Here is a 17,160-nt window from a genome sequence, read left to right as displayed (position 1 = left end):
TACGGATTTCAGTCTACTGGTGGACACTTTCTTGACTTTAACAGCATCTTTTTGGAACCAGACGAGCGTCCTGAGGACTTATTTCAGCGATTGGCTAGTTTTATTGAAGACAATATGCTTCGTGCCGGTGGCAATATTCATCACCACGGAGAAGTATCTGAAGCCGACGAAGAACTATCGCCTTCTTTGGAAAACTTGATTGTACTAACTTGGTTAAGACTTATTAATCGTGACTTGCCCAACCTAGTGAAGCAGCGATATGGAACTGAGTTACGATCAAAAACATTAGCTTCTTTGAAACCTGAAATTTCACAGGCACTTGATAGTTTACTTGACGAAATTCATTCAGCCACTGATGCCAAGGTTTTACGGGCGTCAATAAAAGACAAACATTTTGACAGAAGTGCAAAAAAGACAGGTAGTATAAGAACTGGTCGTCAAATAAAGTGTTGTATTTTATGTAAGCAAGCAGGTCGTCCGTCCCAACATTTTTTAAGTACTTGTAAATATTTACCTGATGAAGACAAACAATATATGTCCAGAGTAAGGCAATCTCATTGTACAGAAGTAGGTGATAGTGAGTCTGAGGACAATGTTGATAATGAACAAGTCTCATTTTTAAATGATAATGTAGGTCCTAGTAAGCTTAGAGTTGTATCTGCTTTAAGACGGGTGAGCACTAAACAGTCCCCTTACTTTAAGGCATTTTATAAACATTTCCCGCTTGAGCTAACACTAGATACGGGCGCTGAGGTGAGTATGATAAAAGCTTCTTCCGCGGATTACATCGGCGTAACAATCAAGAAGAGCAACCATTCCGCTTTACAAGCTGACGGTGTTACCCCGTTAAATATAGTTGGTGAATGTCATTTCACACTTTCGAGAGACGGAATCGAGTTACAGTTAGAGGCCCTAGTAGTGAACGACTTGGACGTTGATATACTCGCCGGTATTCCTTTCATGTCATCGAACGATATCGCGATTTTCCCTAGCAAACATAAAATCGTAATACGCGACAAGGTAACTGTTATGTATGGTAGCCCAAACGAGGAACTTAACTCTAGTAATACTCGTGTACGTAGAACACAGGCCTTTCTCATCCGGGCTCCATCAGAAAGTTCAGTAGTTTGGCCAGGGTGTTACGGCGAATACGACATCCCATCGGAAATAGAAGCGGATTGCATTCTCGCGGTCGAGCCTCACACTGACGCTTCTCGTACGAAAGATTGGCCCAGTCCCCAAATTGCTCAGTCCGTCGCAGGCAAAATACGCATCGTGAATGACACGTCGGTACCGCAGTTCATACAACGAAATGAACATTTCTGTCGAGTACGACTTACGACTACCATAGACAACGGACCAGAGGCTCCGGACAATATCCGTGACATAAAACCAAACATACTTCCCAATTTTTCAAACAAGTCTCTGTAGACCCAGATAATTTACTTAGTCCAGATCTCCAAACCCAGTTCAATGAACTTCTTCGAAAGTTCAGTGAAGTTTTTAGTCCCAACTTTGAAGGTTATAATGGGGAAATAGGTCCTTTTGAAGCATCTGTTAATATGGGTCCTGTCCAGCCTCCCCAACGTAAAGGTAGAATGCCACAGTATTCAAAAAATAATTTGGTAGAACTCCAAAACAAATTTGACGAATTGGAATGTAAAGGAGTGTTCCGTAAACCCGAAGACGTCGGAATTTCAGTCGAGTATATTAAGTTAACCCTTCATTTCTTGTCAAAAAAGCTTCCGGTGGTTTCCGACTTGTAACAGCATTTGCCGATGTTGGCAGATATAGTAAGCCGCAACCCTCTCTTATGCCTGACGTGGATTCCACACTCCGTACGATCGCACAGTGGAAATATATAATCAAGTCTGATCTTACGAGCGCATTTTACCAAATCCCATTGGCAAAAGATTCGATGAAGTATTGCGGAGTCGCGACCCCTTACCGTGGAGTTCGCGTATATACACGTTGTGCGATGGGAATGCCTGGTTCCGAAACGGCTCTTGAAGAACTAATGTGTCGTATAGTGGGAGATTTCTTGCAAAAAGGTTGCGTAGCTAAGTTGGCAGATGACTTATTTTGTGGCGGTAATACCCCGGAGGAGCTTTTATACAATTGGGAGTGCGTTCTTCAGTCACTACAAAAATCAGGAATTTGCCTATCACCTAGCAAAACTGTTATTTGCCCAAAATCGATAACAATCCTAGGTTGGATTTGGTCACAGGGTTCGATTTCCGCTAGCACACACAGAGTAGCAACACTAGCCACGTGTCCCGTACCAGACACTGTGCGGGACAAGATGCTAAGCCGCGTCATTCCGAATTGTTCCAACTTAATTGCCCCATTAGAAGAGAAAATAAGTGGTATGAAATCAGCTGGCAAAATTATTTGGTCCGACACGCTAAGAGAACATTTCGAGTTTGCCCAAAAGTCTCTGAGCTCCCGTAAAGCCATCACGCTACCTAAATGCAGTGACCAACTGTGGATAGTCACAGACGGTTCCGTCACTAAACGCGGTATCGGAGCGACCCTATACATAAATCGTGACGGTAAAGTGTCCTTAGCAGGATTTTTCAGTGCTAAGTTGCGTAAACATCAAGTGTTGTGGCTACCGTGTGAAATCGAAGCGCTTTCCATTGCCGCTAGTGTCAAACATTTCAGTCCCTTTACTATTCAGTCAAAACTGCAAGCTAATGTGTTGACAGATAGTAAACCATGCGTACAGGGATTTGTAAAACTATGTCGCGGTGAATTTTCGGCCAGTCCGCGTGTCGCATCGTTTCTTTCTGTTGTAAGCCGATATCAGGTCAGCATCAACCATTTATCCGGTCGTGCAAATATTCCATCCGACTTTGCAAGCAGAAACGCACCCGTTTGTACAGAGCCTAATTGTCAGGTTTGTTTCTTTATATCGCGTACCGAAGATTCTGTCGTTCGAGCCGTAAGCATTCAAGACGTTCTTAATGACGAATTTCGCTTACCTTTCACCACCAGGTCGGCCTGGATTAATATTCAATCAGAATGCCCTGATATTAGACGCACTCACGCTCATTTAAAACAAGGCACTCGGCCCTCCAAAAAACTGACAAACATCAAAGACGTCAAACGTTACCTGAATGTTGCATCAATCGCCAAAGACGGTTTGTTAGTTGTTCGGCGTTGTGATCCTCTTGCTCCACCCAACGAATTGATCATTGTTCCACGTAACGTTCTTGACGGACTCGTCACCGCTCTACATATTAAGTTGGACCATCCGTCAAAACACCAATTAAATCTCGTCTTAAAGCGTCACTTTTACGCTTTGGACATGCCAAAGGCGGCCGAACAGGCTAGTGACTCCTGTCACACGTGCGCGTCTTTAAAATGGTTCCCTAAGAGCCTCGTCGAGCAGTCTTCAGAAGACCCACCGGACTTGGTTGGCATATCTTACGTGGCCGACGTTCTTAAGCGCAACCGTCAACTCATACTGGTCGTCAGAGAAACTGTAACGTCGTACACTAGTACATGCTTTATCAAAGACGAAAAACTTGGTAGCTTGCGAGATGGGCTCATACACTTATTGATACCTTTAAAGCCTTTAAACGGTCCAAGTGTTGTCGTTCGAGTTGACCCGGCCCCGGGTTTTCGCCCTTTATGTGACGATTCATACTTAAAGCAACTCAACATATCAATTGAAATTGGCCGTGTTAAAAATCGGAACAAAAATCCAGTTGCCGATAAAGCCATCGCTGAGCTCGAAGACGAGTTACTTCGTGAGGAACGCGATCATTCTCCTCTATCTGAAAATACACTAGTTATAGCTACTACGAGACTTAATTCTAGGCTTCGCCAGCGTGGATTGTCCTCCCGCGAACTATGGACTCAAAGAAGTCAGTTTACTCATGAACAGTTGCCAATTTCTGACATGAACCTTATTTGCGCACAACACGAGGCTCGAAATAAAAATCACGGATTCAGCGAAAAGTCTAAATGTAGTCGACCCGGTCGTCCGACCCCTGATATTAATATAGGGGATTTGGTTTACCTTTATACCGACAGATCTAAGACCCAATCGCGAGATCGATACCTTGTTGTAGCCCGTGATGGCGAATGGTGTTTCATCAAAAAATTCTCAGGCAATCAACTCCGCGCCTCGTCCTACAAAGTAAAACTTTCGGAATGTTATAAAGTTTTAAAAACTATTAGTGCCCAGCAAAATCCAAGATATTCTCAGAATGTCTACAATCAGGAGTCTGATTCAGATGGCCATAACGAAGATAGCCTTCCTGGGCCTATCCGTGACCTACCACCAGATCGCGCGGAGCCCCCGCCTATTCTTATTTGCGAAAATATCGACGACGTTGAAAGTATTGAGGAGCCGACTGCGCAACATGATAATAGTCTCGAACATGACTTGACACTTAGTAACTCGAGCACTGAACAAGATAAGCGCGTACTCCGTAAGCGTTCCGAATTGAAAAAGCCAGCGCGGTTTAAAGATTTCATTTCCTTTTAAATGTAATGCTCACTCGTCACCTTGGGTAAATTTTTCAAGAGATACAACAAAATGTACGTCGTTTTTCATTTACTGCTTATTTTTATGTTTACTACAATGTATATGCAAAGTATTTTTTGCTTAACTACTTATATAGTAATATGCATTTGATGAAGATATACTCAGGTAGTGTTGTCAACGGTTAACCGGTTAACCGGTTAACCGGTCGAACGACCGAATACCGAATACCAAAAACGCTAACCGGTTAACCGGACTTTTTTTCAATTTTAATAGTTTTGATATAAATTTGCATGGAAATCATTAAATAGTTAAGTTTTATTTAAAAAATGTCGTCGTAGTTATTTATTTGACAGATCAATTGTCCAGTATATTGATTGCTATTGTTGATCCTAAATACATAAAATTAATTAGAGCTCGGGACAGGACCTTAAAGAAACATGATTGGTAAACATGTTTTTTTAACAATAACTTTAAATCAGAGATGCGATTAAATTTTACTAATTAGTTCATTATTTTGTTTTTGATCTAATATTGTGTAAACATCTAAATGTGTAAACTCAGTAGTGCAAGGTTTAGTCTTTCTTTAAACGAAATGCTGCCTTAAAAAGTGTGAAATGCAAACTAATGTGAATGTACTCAAGGTGTACGTGATAGTACGAGTAACATGCTTAAAGAAACAAGCAAACAAAGTAAAGAAACAGGTCGTATGTTGAGCTATAGTTATTAATTTCTGTGTCATTTTAGTCTCTTGTGGACAATTGTTTCATTGGGAATCATACCATATCTTCTTTTTTTATAATTAATTATTTCAAATTGAAACGCTCCACATTATTTTCGAAGACAAGAGAAAATTAAACAATGATCGGTTTCAGACAAATTCAATTCTACGAGATCAAGACGTTTTTTTTTTATATATATTTTTCAATTTGAAGTTGGTACAAATGCTATAGTTGATACGGTGTTTTTTTTTTTTTTTTATCAAAAACCAAACTTCTCCTGTAATCCTCACAGACAAGCCTTATAATGCCAAAGGACAAACTTCAATTCTTTAATCGTAGTATTATGACTTGGATGAAAGGTTGTCAAATTGACACTTATACCACATCTTATAACTATGTGTACATGTATGGTACTATTGAAAAGGCTTTCAAACGACAACTTAAAACTACCGGTTAACCGGTTAATCGGTCGAACGATTATCCGAGTAACCGGTTAGTCAAAAGTGTACGATTTGACAACACTAAGATATAGAGACTTTAAAGGAGAAGGAAAAAATGTCAGAAATATTTTGTTTCTTATTGATAGCTATGTGTTTAGTTTACGCGTATTGATAACATTTATTTTCATTCATGTTCTTATAATAACAGAGATTATTAGTTGACAATTGTAAAGAGAGAGAGAGAGAGACTTTAAAGGAGAAAAGAAGTTGCGCCAATGTATTGTATTGATTGTCACATGTATTAATCTGTATTATCTCCCTTACTCCCTTACTCCATGTGTCATGATTATACATGTATGATTGATGGGTTATTTCCCTTTACTGTTTACCGCCTCATGATCATTATTAAATGTGCCTTTCTAACGATCACATGTGTTATGTTTTCTCTGCTTACTGGCGTAGAAAATTTTAATCATGGTTTATACAACTGTTTTTAACACTACATTTAAGTACTTTACTTGACTTATTTGAAGTACATGGGCGGGCTTAACTGTTTGATAATTACAGACCAGTCCATTTATATGGATAAAATCAGCAATGACGTGTTCAGTAATGGTCATTGATCCGCCTATAAATATGTAATCACTATAATTTTGTATGATTACAAGTTTAAAAGTCGTTGGTTTTCTTTTAAAATGGAGGTTAAAACATGTTTAAAAAAAGTGTCACATTTAAGATTGTGATGATATGAAAGTATAACTATATATGTGACTACGACAGTGTTGTAAAGTATAAATCTGGTGTTCAGTAGTTGTCGTTTGTTGATGTGGTTTCTCGTTTCTCGTTTTTTATATAGATTAGACAGTTGGTTTTCCCGTTTGAATGGCTTTACAATTAAATAACTTCTGACATCTTTATAAAGTGGTTTATACTATCAATTTTGTTTTAAATTGATCGAGCTTTACTTGTTATTTTCATAAGGACAGTCTATTTGAAGACGTGACTGGTCAGTATGGTTGACGCTAAAACTACTATAACTGGTTTCTTACCCCCTTTCATTGTCACCAAGCAGCAGTACAAAAGAATGATGTGTGTATGATAGTGCCAGTGATGACAATATGTAATTTAATTTTAATTGTCTGTATAAAATTGAAATTACTGATATATAAACAAATTTGTGATACAAATAATAGTGTTATTTAATATTTCTAACATGAATAAATCCAATTTGAATATAGAAATAGCAAGATGCGGTATGAGTGCCAATGATACAACTCTCCATCCAAGTCACAATCTATAAAAATAAATCATTATAGGTCAAGGTACGGTCTTCAACACGAAGCCTAGGCTCACATCGAACAGAAAGCTATAAAGGGCCCCACAAATTGGGCAGAATCAATTTGCGCCAATTGCAGTTTTGAAAAGGTATTAATTGCGCCACTCTCTTTTCTTTTGATGGTATAAATTGCGCCAATAAATGAAATTCAATTGCGCCACATTTACCTGTAAATATTTTTTTTATCTATATCATACCTGTACATGTTTTACCTATATCTTAAATGTAACCTTTCCACTTAAGATTTCACTGAACACTCATAAAATTAAAGAAAACTCACCAAAAAATTAATTGTTTAGCAAAAGAATATTTTTCACGAATCAAGATGTCAGATATACCATTCAAGAAAATAGAGTCTGATAGAGGAAAACCGGTCATCATTGTTGAAGAACACAAATTCCGTCAGGCATTTAATTTATAAAGAAAACTGGAGAAATAAGGTGGAGATGTACAGTTAAGTAGTGTTGTGCTAGGTTATTCACAGATGAATCGTGTACAATTATTTTGAATAGAGAATTAGATCATATTCATGAAACAAATGTCCAGAAATAAGAACGTAAAATTTTGAGAACTGCGTGCAAAAGAAAGCAACCGATATGTTGTCAGAGCGACCTTCAAAAATAATGAATTTAGAGCTCTTCAAAATTGAAAAAGAAAATTTAGAAAAGAAAGATTTAAAAACAGAATATTGGTGTTGTTACAAATAAAGATGATTACTTTATATTGTTTAACGATCCAGAAAAGGGGATAATTTTATTAGGATGCGAGGCTAATTTAAAATTTCTGTGTACAATGTCAGAGGATTTTTTTTTATATTTCAAACAACTCTATCCCACGCCCTGAAAGGAGGAGGAAAGTCAATCATTTAGTTGTTATATATATAAGAAATAAAAATAGATAAAATTGGCGCAATTAGATGAATATTTTATTGGCGCAAATGATACCTACAGTTTTGAAAATAAGGTGGCGCAAAAGAAGTATTGGCGCAATTAAGTTGTGGCGCAAATGAGTGACTTTTTGGCGCAAAAAGATATCGCCCCACAAATTACTAGTGTAAAACCATTCAAATGGGCAAACCAACAGTCTAATCTATATAAAAAACGAGAAACGAGAAACACTAATGAACCACAAAACCAAACGACAACCACTGAACATTAATTTAGATTCCTGACTTAGGACAGGTGTAAACAATTGCAGCGGGATTAAGCGGGATCCCTTAAAAATGCACAAACATAATTTATACAGAAAAGATTTTTTTACAGATCAAAATAGATAAGAAAACTATAATTATAATTAAAACAGGTCTCAGAAATGAGAATGTGAAAAATCCCACTCACCCCGTCGCCTAAGTGGTTGTGTGATTAATTTGCATTTGTTACTTAAACCTTTGAATTTCCGTGATATTAAGTTTAATTTGATACGCATAAGAAAATCTTGAAGAAAAATATTTTTAAAGAAAATTCTTCGTGCAATTTATTTAGGAAAGGATATATATATAATACATACGTGCCGAATTATCATATGCAAATTATTATCCCGTCAGCTCCTCAAAAAATGCATTTAGTAATAAATAGAGAAAACAAAGCGCGTACCAAAAATAATAAAACTTTGTCTAGATTACCCACGTTATTATACGTATTTGCAACTCTTCCATCGCATAGTTTTACTATCATATTCTCAAAATGTTTAAATGTGACAATTTTTTAACATGTTTTTAAAATTTGATTGTATACAAGAAAACCAACAGCTAATTATATTCCGATTAGAAATAATCATAGTGTCTATATATCATAAGGCGGATCAATGACCATATAGATGGACTGGTCTATAATTAGCGAACAGTTAAGCCCGCCCGTTCACTTTAAATAAGTCAAGTAAAGTACTTAAATGTAGTGTTAGTAATTTGATACACAAATTTATTATAAATGTAGTGTTAGTCTTCATAATCCATTTTTTTTTAATTTTTCTACTGTAACAATAGTTTGCGAGTGTAACTATGATGACGAACAAGGTCTATGACTCCTTCTGCAGCCATATAAATGACGAAATTTTAAAACTTAAATAGTATCAAAACCGTAAAAAAAAAAATGAATGAAAGAGATGGGCAATTTTGTACATATACCAGGGGGAAATTTCATTATTTATTGTTTCAAAGCATTAATTTTTAATAGAAAAAAGTGATTTTGAGGCAAATAAAACGAAGATTTTTGTAGAAAATCCACAGTTAAAAAAATAAGAGATCTTTTAAATTTCGAGCATAGCTAACTCACTTAATTTTCTATGATGTGCCAGCATTTATTGATTACAAAAAGTCCAAAACAGCCTTTAAATTAAAAAACAAATCGTGCTGAATCTCGAATTCCCAAAGATGACAGTACAAGGCTTAATACTGAGGATTTGCCATAACATTTCCATATGTTAACTATTGGATCAACACATAATCCTTAAAGTTAAATAAATGGTTTATTTTTGGTAGCATCAGACAATGGGCCATTCCAGTTAATTTCTGACAGGTGGGGATGGATGGAGAGATTATTTTTCATATGTATCAGAAAAAAACATCATGCAAAATTTCCTATCAGATCTATAAATTAAGACCTATCAGATGTAGAGTTTCTGTTCATATTGGGTGGATGGGCGTTCATGGGAAAAAATGACCTATCAGAATTTTTTACTGCAAGGATTGTACCCATCAGAATTTTAAATACAATAACAGATAATGCATGATACGAAACTGTCTACATTCAAAAGCACCCCTAAGATTTGACATAGGTATTTTTTGTAACCCCTAAGATGTATTTATTTTTAATTATTTACTGCTGCAAGACCCTCATAAATGTTTTGCGGATACGTGTACGTGTCAGATGAAAAACCCAAAAAGTTCACCCCTAAGATGTATAAATTTTATACCACTCAGAAAGGACCATCCATCCCCCTTTAGCAGATATTAACTGGAATGGCCCAATGCTATGACGATCTCTCATTCCCTGAAATAGAAGTACATGTACTATATTAATTCGTGTATCTTGTAAAACATGTTTGTATTGACATTATTCTCTAAGTATTTCACCACGTACAGAATAATCGATGTCTGATGTATCATAGTATATGCTACCTGTCGGTGACTAACTCTTTACTACACGTAACAGTCCGGAATGCTGTTCGGTAAAATTGCTCCCCTTGTTTATTTCGCTCTCCTGTCAAATCATGTAATTTCGCTGCCTCCAATGGTAGACGCGGCAACGGTTGGTGTCGTCAGGGCATGTACGATTAAAGGAATCAGTTAGGAATTAGACGATGCCCATGGTATAGGACTAAGGTGAGTTGTTTAATAATTGTTGCTTTAGGATAAATGCATGTTGTAGGTTATTTCATAATCACGAATAGCTGGAAGTGAACGAAACGTGTTGCTACGAGAACCCAGAAACCGATGGTAGAAATTAAAAAAAAATCTAGAGACGATCGTTCTGAGTGTGCCACCTACACATTCGATTATGTACACAACCACAGTATCCCCTATATATCTAATGTGTTTTTATAATTATGTCATATAATGCAAAAAAGGGTAGCAGTTTTTTATGTCTGGTTGTTAAGCATTTCCAGGGTAGATAATGTTATTTTTACGGTGTGTTTGATAGGTTTGTTACACTGTAACATTATATAATACACACTCATAAAGTTGCTAAAAAGCGCCTCACACACAACTAACTCATTGACAATTTCAATTATTCTTTTAACCAGGTTATTGTCGTACTATAATATAAGACTTCGGAGGTTCATATCATTTACATTCAACGTTTTTATCGGATCTTTTTTTACTATCAAAGTTGAAAAATCCGGTAAAAAGCGTTGAATGTAAATGGTATGAACCTCAGAAGTCTTATATTATAGGACTACCGTTTATTAGTTATTTATCCTAATTAAATGTTTTTGTGGTGTCCATCACAATAAGGGGGAGGGGGGCTTAAAAGACCGATATACCCGAATAAGAGAGATATTCAAACCTACCCTTTTCTCGCATATTTGTTAGAAATGTTTGAAAAAAATATACCCAAGTGTTAAGTACATATATTCATCACCTCTTTTTCAATTCATTTGTTAAACAGACAGCTCTGAAGAATATGCAATAACCGAACATTGATAATTTAGCTAACAATGAATTCATTACAACAAGTAAAGACCAATGAAAACATGGTCTATAAAGTAGGATCATGTGGTTTCGTAGACATTAATGATAGTTCAGCCTTTTCGATTTGTGTTTTTCTTTATTTCATATACTGGTATATATCATAACATGTATATATTTTTTGATGCATCTGTTGTATAAATACATGTGGTTGGAAACTTCGTTTTTTGATAGTTTGTTTGATTTCTTTTTTTGCAGTGTCGAAAAGGATGATAGACAGTAGTTTTATCAAGAAGTTATGGAGATTGCTTCCGAATAAGAAACCTTAACATCACAGTGGATAAGAGACTAATTAGCCTGGTCTAGTGCAAACAACTGACATTCCCTACCTGTTACGCTGACAGAAAAAACCCATTTTAAAAGCACGTTTTAATGTTGTGTTATATATCCGACAGTCAAATGTCATGGAATTATGCTGAAGTACATATGCCTACCAAAGGCATGGAACAGAGGGGAGAGGTTAAAATGTTAAGATGTTAGTCTGAGATTATAATTTGAACTATAGAAAGTAATTATATAAAGATATGTAGGAGAAATAATCTATATGAATAAATTATCTAACAATTATGATATCATAGGAACTGTCTTTTTTTGTGATATAATTCATGAGATGATATAGCAGTGCCATTGGTTTCCCCTTTCTCTTTGTTAAAAAAACTTGACCATCTGAACTCTTACTCTTTTTTTTTTTTTTTTTAAATTGGAGCCCTGTTCAAAAACAGTTAAAAGAACATATGCTTAATTCTCGTTATCCTTTTCAGACCAGCATCAAAATAAATTTTAAATAAAACAGGCTGTACATTCTATCAAATATGCCAGTCAACCGGAAATAACCTAAAAAGTTCTTTATTATATTCTTTTTTCAACTTTCAAAATATGTCGAATGTTAAAGCATTGGATTTGTCAATATCAAGCGAAGTTAACTGTCGATATTTTCAAAATTATGATAATAGTTCCGTTTAAAGTTAAAGTTTTTAAAATAACTTTCTTAAGCTATCCTTGATTTGTACCAAACTTGGACAGAAGCATGTTCATGATCAGAAGATAGTCTCCAGAAGTAAATTTTGTAAAATAAAATCCATTTTTTCCGTATTTTACTTATAAAAGGACTTAGTTGTTCTGCCAGTTATGCATACACTCTACAGTTAACGTTTTTAAAACATTTATTAGATTCATAAACTATCCTGAATTTTTATACCGAACTTGGACAGAAGCTTCTTACAATCAAAAGATAGTATTGAGAAGAATATTTTTATTGATATTTGTCCTAATTTTTAACACTGGACGGTAAGCAACCAACAAACAATCAATCCTAATTTTTGTTGAGCCTGCGAATAACAGCAAAAGTAGGCGAGACACTGGGCTCCGTGGAACCCCTACACATTTTTATTATTAACAACAAAGGACTTAATCTTGTATAAAACTGTAACAAATTATAGACTCTACAAGTACCATTTTAATCCACGCTGCTGTTCTTTTAAGCACCGTGTTAGCGAAGGCTTGGTTGATTGTAAGTGTTCGGTGCAGAGACTGAAATATTTGCCTTTAAATAATCGGGACTTGAGACAATAACATGGAGGTAATTATGTGTAAGGACAACGTTGTCAAATTTGGTTTGAACAGGGCGAAGGTCGTCTTTGAATGTAGAAAAAATATAATTAAAGTCTTTGTGCTGGTTATTTACATAAGGGAACGACCATTTAACTTCAAGAGGTTGAAATGGGGGAGGGTAAGATTTAATCCAAAAAAAAAAATATCGTCTGATCCTCAATGCCATGGAAAAAATATTGTTTTCAGGCAAAATTTATGCCCAAAACAAAATATTAATTCTGATTTCCCTAAACCTTAAAGTATTAAATTTTGAGGGAAAAAACATGTTGATTGATGGAGTCGGGGGGGGGGGGGAAATGTTCGAGTTCAGACAAGAAGTTCAATGGCTGTTTCCTTGTTGAGGGATTGTTTCCTGGCTTTCTTTCAAAGAATACTGTTGGATGATTAACAGATGTAGCTTTCTTTTGATAACTATTATAAAAGATATTCTGTTTCTCGATTGTAATCAAATAATTAGTATGACGTCAAAGTCGGGAATGTGACGAAGATCGCGTTGGCGGGCAATTTCAAGGTTAATATGTTGTCCGATGTTTACACATTACTGACGGATGTCTGTTTTTTGTTTGTTTCTTACATGGTGGCTTTCCTGAAATAATTCCGCCAAATTGCATAGGGGGGCCCTGCATAGTTTGCAGATACAGTCGTCCGACCGTATGTAAAACTTAGTGTTATAATAGACCAAATTGAAGATGATCTGAGGGTTTGCATGTGTTATTGTCCATATGGTAACACCGCCGAGAATTGGTTGTCTAACATTTCAAGCACAGTAGGCATTTGTGTTTAGATGTGAAGTTCATCATACTTTGGGTTGATACGTATTTTTGTTTGTTAATTACTTCATCAAACACAAATGCAATTTCAAGACTTGATGTTTAATTTATCCTTAAAATAAGCTTTTCAAAAACCAACATTAATTATGGGTCACTAGTAGCGACATTGTTAGCTCTAAATAGGACCCCAAAAGTTTGAACAAGAAAGAAAACATACTAGAATAATATACGTATGTGTAGTACATGAAATATGAAGACACTCGTGAACTACTAGTTGAGTAGTTGTAATAGTGAGTCCTATAATACAATCGAGTCCGTATGCGACAAAATATAATAAAATTGAGTCTAAATCTCGTATGTACGACTCTTAATGTCTACCAAATTTTCGACTTTGGGTAAACTATTAAGAAAAGAAAAAGATATAAATAATAAAATCAATTCTTATGAATAATAATAGCGATAAAAGAAATACAAATCACATCATGTCGATGGCAATTGTAAGATCGAATAAAAATGTATCGAAAATATAACACAAAAAATATCAAGAAAATCCAGATTTTAAGTATACGTATTTTCATCTTAGAAAGACATACTGATTAAAATACTGAAATCGGGAACAATGTGACAATGATTGAATTTAGTAGTGTCAACCCTGTGATTATGACCCGTGTATATAGCAAAATCCTGAATACACCATTTGGTGGTGCTCCTATCAAATGCGGAGCGTGCAGATAAGGTAATAAGTTACAACTGAATATCCTATTGGTATCGGTATCGGATTCGACCGGGACTTGTTAGACATTGGCAATATTAATTATGTCGAAAACAAAAGGGTCTGGAGTGGTGTAATATCTAATCAACACCACTGTCCTATATTACAATGTAGCTATATATAAAGTTTAATTCTTATATTTGTCGTTTTAATCCCGTGACGGCTGACAAATTGGACCTCGTTATTTTAGTATTATGTATAGATATATGAAAGAATTAAGTAAAGTTTATAAGTATTTGTGGTAACGAAATCCGTAACTTATGCATAGTAGTTAGGAGCATAGTTGGTTGCAGAAGTGAGAAGCTGTGTCATCAAATGCGCTAGAATGGTAACTGCTAGATATAATATTCCAGTTCATGTTTTGAAAGATGCTGACAATATTTGGTGTTTTTTTTTATCAAACATTTCCCGCACATGGAGCGAGCCAACATTCGGAAGAACTTTTAACATTTCTGATTCCGTCATTTTTCTTTTTGTTTGACCTTAATTCTCTTAATTTTCCATTATTCGATTCTAACAGCTCATCATAATAGAGAAAAAAAAAATCATCATAAAGAAAAAACCTCATCATAATAGAGAAAAAGCTCATCATAATAAAGAAAAAGCTCATCATAAAAAGCTCATCATAATAGAGAAAAAGCTCATCATAATAAAGAAAAAGCTCATCATAAAAAGCTCATCATAATAGAGAAAAAGCTCATCATAATAAAAAAAAAGCTCATCACAATAGAGAAAAAGCTCATCATAATAGAGAACAACCTCATCATAATAAGTAAAAATCTCATCATGATAAAGAATGAAGAACCATAAGGCAGTTACGGCGTTCCATAGCAACAAATCAACAACAATTAATGATGGTATCAAGAATTGTTTTGTCACTCACAGGTTACATATAAATTATAAATTAGAGTTATACCCCCTTGGCTCCTAGTGTCTACTAGTAGATTTACTTTATTGTAGAGTATCGAGGTACAAATTAAGAATAATTAAGTCGAGTTTCGAGTGACACAGCATGTAAAAGTCAAGCTGCATGCTACTAACTCGAAATTTGAGTTATAAAAGTCGAGTTGCGAGTTATATAAGTCGAGTTACGTGTTATATTAGTTGAATTTCTGTATATTTACATGTATATAAGCTAATTTAAAATACAAAAGTCTTTTTTCGATTTTCGTTTTACGGAAATCTAGTTGCGAGTTATAAAAGGCGAGTTGCAAGTTAGATCAGTTCAATTGCTAGTAATAAAAGTCCAATTGCGAGGTACAACAATCGAGTTGCGAGTTAAAAATATTCTTAAATATTAAAAAAAAATATTAATTTATAAATGATTTATATCACTGATAAATAAGCGGACACTGTAAATTGAATTTTGAAGATTACCGATCATCGGAATGATAACTGCGGAAAACTTAAACTACCACTGTGAAATTAGGCTATATTGCTGGAGGAACGAAATTTACATAGCAACATGCCACCTACGAACCGCTAAAGGAGCTTTCGTAAGGGATCTATACATGTAGAAGGCGTGGCACTCTCTTTACATGAGGCACACTATATATATTTTGTTTTATTAAAGTGCAGCCTGATATAACATATTAATACAAATATGAAACATATTTTATGTCAGCCAGCCTTCATAGGTTTATGCTGCACTGTACGAACATATTTTATGACAGCCAGCCTTCATAGGCTTATGATGCACTGTACTTCTAAAGTTCCAATAGTTATCTGTTATAATCATCAACTCTCAATTTAGATGTACAATACATAAATAGTTAATTTTTTCTCATTGATGTTTGTGTTCTTATATTAGAAATGTTAGTGGTAAATTTTGACACTGTTTTAACACCGGCACTAAGGAAAAGTTCAAATTTATCAATGTCAGACATGTTATCAAATAAACTCATCATAGATACCAGGACTAAAATTAGTATATACGCCAGACGCGCGTTTCGTCTACAAAAGACTCATCAGTGACGCTCGAATCCAAAAAAGTTAAAAGATTACAGTTATATCTCTGTTGACAGTCCATAAACATGCGATTTCTCTGTAATGAATAGGCAGGACAATGTAATAAAAACTGTTTTTCGTCTTCTACGGTTCCAGTTCCGCAAACTTTACAAAGTTTACATATTTAAGATCATAAATCTGACAGATCATGACTGCGTACTTATAAATCATGCACAACCAAACGGAAAAGATTTCAATTTTAATGAAAAGAAACTTTATATGTTCATATAATATCTTTTTTTAATACATTTTAATATACATGTACCCGGTTTTACCCTGATTTCATTGATCACTGAACATAGAAATTTCATAATGTGAAATTATAGTACATTCTTAGTTTAAAGTTGTAGGTAAATGGGACATAGCTTAGAAGGAAATTGAACTTCACGCACATGTGCATTATGTGGTGAATTTTTAAATTCAAGGCCAAACTAAGATCTCGAGCCTGATTACATAATTAACTAGACAGTGTATCATGCTGGTGATTTCGCTGGTGTTTTCGCCGGGGATTGATGTCCTTTACTGTCGTTAAGTACGGAATGTTAATAATAGTGGGATTTTTGCATGACATCCTGACAACTGCTATCATGTTAGATGTTAGGGGGACGACCATCTGATATTTTTTTTGAGGGAGGGAGGGGAGGCAGGAGGATTTGTTTTGAATCGGTTATTTTTTTTTGAAAACTAGGACAAATTATTCACTTTCTCCACTGTTGAAGCAATATTTTTTGTTCATTTTCATTTAAATAAGGGACTGCTTATTTATTTTTACAACTATTTTTATAATATTTGAAAACATACAATTAAAATTCAGTAAACTA

The sequence above is a fragment of the Mytilus trossulus genome, chromosome 7 (genome assembly GCF_036588685.1).
Source record: "Mytilus trossulus isolate FHL-02 chromosome 7, PNRI_Mtr1.1.1.hap1, whole genome shotgun sequence".
Lineage (NCBI taxonomy): Eukaryota > Metazoa > Mollusca > Bivalvia > Mytilida > Mytilidae > Mytilus > Mytilus trossulus.
The sequence above is the reverse complement of the archived record's forward strand: the minus strand, read 5'-3'. Positions refer to the sequence as shown.